Genomic DNA, 6,008 nt, shown 5'->3' on the forward strand with positions numbered 1-6,008 from the left:
TCCATTGTTCATGGGACTCTGTGCGGGGCCTGTATTTTGTGATGTATCCAGCCTGTCAGATACCGCCTCCCTCGGATACGGATCTCGTTTGCAGCCAGGGGAGGAGGCGATGCTGGCCAGGCCGGATGGAGGGGGAGGATGCAGTGGTACCCGGACTGATGAAGGAAGAGGGTAGTTGTAGCGAAGTTATTCTTAGCTCTGCCCCGTTGCCTTTACTTTTAGCAGAAACATCCCTCCTTCCGCTCCGCGTTCTCTGTAGGGCACAGCCAGGGGGCATCCACTTCTGTGACCTTTGCTATATATATACAATTTCTTCTCAGCCTAGTTGAGATGTCCCCTCTCCTGCTCTGGTTTTGGCTCTGGGGTTTGTCTTATCTTGCAGCATCCGATGAAGTGAGCTGTAGCTCATGAAAGCTTATGCTCAAATAAATTGGTTAGTCTCTAAGGTGCCACAAGTACTCCTTTTCTTTTTGTGAATACAGACTAACACGGCTGTTACTCTGAAACCTGCAGCTTTAAGAGGTTTGCCTCTATCTGATCAATAGATCACTACTTTGGATGTCTCCTATGCCTTAGCATAGTGATTTCCTGCTGTTGCTTCATGCTGTCTCTTTAGGCTTATTTCTTGTCATTGCGTTTATTTTGCATGGGATAGCAGGGAGTATAGAAGCAGGCATGGCCATTGCTATGACTGTGATAGGAAGCACAGATGAAACTGGGTTTCCATCACTATTTAATCCCTGGATTAGTCCTTTTTAAAACAAAACGTCCTTTTCCTTTATCTGATGTGTCAGGGACACAGGAGTTTGTTATATAAATCAGATTATTCTGAATCTAGAAAATCTGCCACTGTATAACAATCATTTGTAAAAGCTGTGGACAATTGTATTTAGGGACAGATTCAGGCTAACTGAGGTCTGGATTGCTCCAGACAACACGGCCCCAGATTTACCCATGTACTTTGGGAAGTGGGGTTGGAACACTGGGCTGGATCTGCCTATCCACTCACTCTGCCCATAGTCTGCTATTGCTTATATTTAATGTTATGTAATGTTAATGTATTTGCATTTATATAACACTTTACAAAGATTTGTTAATTAAGCCTCACAATGTCTCCAAGTTGTTATTAAATTGGTTTATTCACTTACATAGCTGTGTTTAGCACTCATCTCCATGGCATCTGGACATCTTACCTTATTCAAACATAGCTCTACAATTAAACAATACCTTCTACATACAGTAGGCAAATGCACAGTGGCTACACTGTTAGCCCAAATGATCTCTCTTCAAAGACCTTTTAAAAGGTTCAATTAGCCTGCATAAGAAAAGGCACCTTACAGAGCATGCTGAAGCCTGCCAATCACTGACTCTGGGTCAACTGTGGGAAAATGCAAGCTCGACATGTGAGGGTCTCCTTAGACGACATGTGAGGGTCTCCTCAGAAAGAAACTTAGGTGCTGGGCCTAGAGACTATTATCTGGAAATTGACAGAAAAAGAATACAGGAGTAGAAGCTATTTCTTGAATAATTGGGTTCCAATAATGTTTTTTATATATCATAACCAGAACCCTGGATGTTACTCAGAAGGCAATGGCTACGCCATGCAGAGTTCTGAGCACAGATGTAAATTCCTTGCAAATGCGTAAGAATCAGACAGCAACATTCTGTAAGAATCTGAACTTCCAAGAGGCATTTCTGTAATATAGTCACATGTTGGATCTGGTTCAAATATGTCCTTTCCTGGGTTTTGCCTTGTTAACTTGTCCACCAAGAAACATAAACTTCAGCGTAAGATTTTTCCTGAAAATAGGGGGCTTTCCTGAAAACCTAGGTATTTTCTATGAAAAAACAAAAAAAACCCCAATGAACCAACCAAAAAAAACCCCCAACCATTCTGTCCCCCATCCGAAGTTCCTTCTGCCAGGGAGAGAACTGAAACCCTTTTGTCTTGATTCAGAGGAACAGCCGTGTTAGTCTGTATTCGCAAAAAGAAAAGGAGTACTTGTGGCACCTTAGAGACTAACCAATTTATTTGAGCATGAGCTTTCGTGAGCTACAGCTCACTTCATCAGATGTTTCCACGGTAAACATCTGATGAAGTGAGCTGTAGCTCACGAAAGCTCATGCTCAAATAAATTGGTTAGTCTCTAAGGTGCCACAAGTACTCCTTTTCCTTTTGTCTTGAGGCCTTCTGGCTGCAAGGGAGAGTTGGCAGAAAACCTCTGCCTTTTTATGCAGCTTGCTAGCACCTGCCAACCTGTTACATGTGATCTGCAATCATTCAGCCAAAGGTATGAATAACTGTGTCAAAGACCACATCAGAGAGGAAGGTAGTTGGAAAGGGGAATATGGAGAGGGCAGATGCAGCCCCATCCATCCATACAAATGTAATCCTAACCCAACTAGCATTAATTCGGTCTTGTCTAGATTGTCTGAAAGCATATAGCTAAAACTCAATAAAACTCATTCTCTGGGTAATTAGAGGAATTATGAAATCTGGATCTGATGTGAGGAAAATGTAGAGTGGAGTATCATTAGAATGAGGACATACACACTGATATAGAGAAATGCTGATCAGAGCTTTGCGTGGCCCCAGGTGTGACAACAGTGGGTGAGCAATTATTCATACAACCCAGTGGAATCTCTCACCAAGAAAGAAAAGGAGCTACTGCAAATCAGCTCAGTCTACCCCTGTAGGGAAGATATGGTTAAAGAGAATGTGTCTGGTCTTTTTTCTCTTATATGCATATAAAGGGACTGTAGAAATAAAAGTAATATTTTTAAAATGACCATACGTGGATATCACCAACAATATCTGAGGTTATTCAACCTGAGCGAATTTTAAAAATTAAATTTAATTTTAATCATTCTGCATTTCAGTTTGAACAATAAAGCGACACTGATCCATTTCATGTTCAGTTCATATCCATTTTGACATTCTGTCTCTCAGAGGCTAGCATAGTACTGTAATTGTTCGCAAAAAGAAAAGGAGGACTTGTGGCACCTTAGAGAGAAACAAATTTATTTGAGCATAAGCTTTTGTGAGCTACAGCTCACTTCATCGGATGCATGCAGTGGAAAATACAGTGGGGAGATTTATATACACAGAGAACATGAAACAATGGGTGTTACCATACACACTGTAACAAGAGGTTTCAGAAGGTGTCACAAGTACTCCTTTTCTTTTTACTGTAAGGAGAGTGATCACTTAAGGTGAGCTATTACCAGCAGCAGGGGGGGGGACGGGGGGGACATGACCTTTTGTAGTGATAATCAAAGTGGGCCATTTCCACCAGTTGACAAGAAGGTCTGAGGAACAGTGGGGGGTGAGGGTGGGAATAAACATGGGGAAATAGTTTTACTTTGTTTACTTTAATGACCCATCCACTCCCAGTCTCTATTCAAGCCTAAATTAACTGTATCCATTTTGCAAATTAATTCTAATTCAGCAGTCTCTCCTTGGAGTCTGTTTTTGAAGTTTTTTTGTTGAATAATTGCCACTTTTAGGTCTGTAATCGAGTGACCAAAGAGATTGAAGTGTTCTCCGACTGGTTTTTGAATGTTATAATTCTTGACGTCTGATTTGTGTCCATTTATTTTTTTACTTAGAGACTGTCCAGTTTGACCAATGTACATATGCATCTCTTTGGTCACTCGATTACAGATCTAAAAGTGGATCTATGAATTCTTCAACAACAAAACTTCAGAAACAGACTCCAATGAGAGATTGCTGAATTGGAATTAATTTGCAAACTGGATACAATTAATTTAGGCTTAAATAGAGACTGGGAGTGGATAGGTCATTACACAAAGTAAAACTATTTCCCCATGTTTATTCCCCTCCCTCAGACTTCTTGTCAACTGCTGGAAATGGCCCACCTTGATTATCACTACAAAAGGTCCCCCCCACCCCCCCACCCTCCTGCTGGTAATAGCTCACCTTAAGTGATCACTCTCCTTATACTGTGTATGGTAACACCCATTGTTTCATGTTCTCTGGGTATATAAATCTCCCCACTGTATTTTCCACTGAATGCATCCGATGAAGTGAGCTGTAGCTCATGAAAGCTTATGCTCAAATAAATTTGTTAGTCTCTAAGGTGCCACAAGTCCTCCTTTTCTTTTTGCGGATACAGATTAACACGGCTGCTACTCTGAAACCTGAATTAAAATCAGTGGATTTACTCCTGGGTTATAGTAGCTAAAGACAGAATCAGGCCCTAAATCTGGAGTCTGTGATGTTGTGATTTAATTAGATGACAGTGAAATCAGGCGCAATTGTTAAAAACAAAAATACTTTCTATTTACATGCTGCCTTCCACAGAAGACCTACATGTGAAGTTTCACAAGATGCCTGTAAGTGGGTAGAAGCAGGGCCGACAGGAAGCCCAAATCCCTGTCCAGGTGAAGGATAGAACAGCTCTAAACTTACAGCAGCCCTAAACTTTTCAGTGGGCTGTGATCCCCTAGGAGCCATTCATTAGCTGAGGATAGGTGGTGTGCGTCATGCTTCCTACTCCTGAATCAGAGGCTGTGAAGTGGGAGGCAGCCAGCTCAGGGTGCTCAGATGGCTCCTGAATATTCCCACTCCCTTGGCATCTTGGCTCACTATTATTATTCCTACTAAGATATAGAAGAGTTTTATGACTTTCCTGTGCTCACACAAGGAATCTATCACTGGCAAGAAACAGAACCCCAGTCTCCCAATGCCTTCTTCTGTGCCTTATTTACCAAACCACCTTTCCTCAGTAAGCACTATTAACAGAGCCTGCTGGCACTGTCATTTGCAAAACAGACTTTTAAAAAAACAGGAATCTTCTTAGACAAGTGTCTCTAATAACAACTAATGCTAGAATTTACATTACCGATACGAATTCTCAGTTTAGCTCAGGAATTATGTTGTTATCGAGAAGAAGAAGAATGATTGTAGCATTCTGGAGTTTAAGTGCAAATAATCATTTTCTCTGTGTTAGATTAGATTTGTAAAGGCTAATCTTTCTACAGACACTTCCTTTCTATTTTTAATACAGAGCTGGATCGAGAGAGAAAGATTTTCCCATAGCAAAACTCACCTACCTGTATACCAAAATAATTCTGAGGTGATCTTGTTGTAGATTCAACTCGAACCCTTTGTGGTACAGTCTGCATCGAAAGCCCCCCCAAGTGGATATTTTAATCACTAAAATTCAGTATCTGATTCCTACACTGTGTATTTTTAATTGCACTAATAGTTTGCCTGAAAATCTGTCAGTGCATCTAACCAGAGGGTGGCAGTATTTATTTCAACATTCAATTGCTTCTGGAAATAAAACTATTTGTTATAGGTGTCCTGCTTCCCACTCATAATCACTAAAAAGCAAAATCAACATCTCTTTAATAAGGAAGTTTAAGCCAGTCCAGAAGTCAGTAGAATGTAAAGTGCTAGAGTAAAACTTACAGTAAGGATCACCTCAGGGTTTCCAATGCCATTATTTATAGGCCATCATTAACTAGGCTATTGATTTTTGCTGAGTGGCCAGGTAGTACAAGTTTCACGGTGCTTTCAAAATTAAACAAAATTGTCATTAAATACAGAAGAAAGGCATTCTGACATCAAAAACCAGGAGGGTGGAGCTTGGGTGCTTTGTGTAGTGTGGGATAGGAGGATAATCCCACAATTCAGAATGATCATTTTTAACTTAATATGATAGTAATTCTTAGCATATATACAGTGCATTACAACTTCAGAGCACGTAGATCCGTGTCCCAGAACCACAGCCTCTCAAAATTGAAGCCTTTCTCACCCACAGCCTTGTCCTTCCTCCAAGCTCCTACTATAGATTTCAGCCAGGGGCGAAAGTAATTTAAAGGATTTACTGGTATGCTGGAGTCCTGAGGGGGGACGTGGCCTCAACCGGAAGAGGCGGGGCTTTAAAATCAAGATTTAAAGGGTCCAGGGCTCCCCGCACCAGCTCAAGCCCCGGGCCCTTTAAATCACCACCGGGGAAGCCGGTCTGGTCTGGCACGAT

The sequence above is a fragment of the Lepidochelys kempii genome, chromosome 9 (assembly GCF_965140285.1).
Source record: "Lepidochelys kempii isolate rLepKem1 chromosome 9, rLepKem1.hap1, whole genome shotgun sequence".
Classification (NCBI taxonomy): Eukaryota; Metazoa; Chordata; order Testudines; family Cheloniidae; genus Lepidochelys; species Lepidochelys kempii.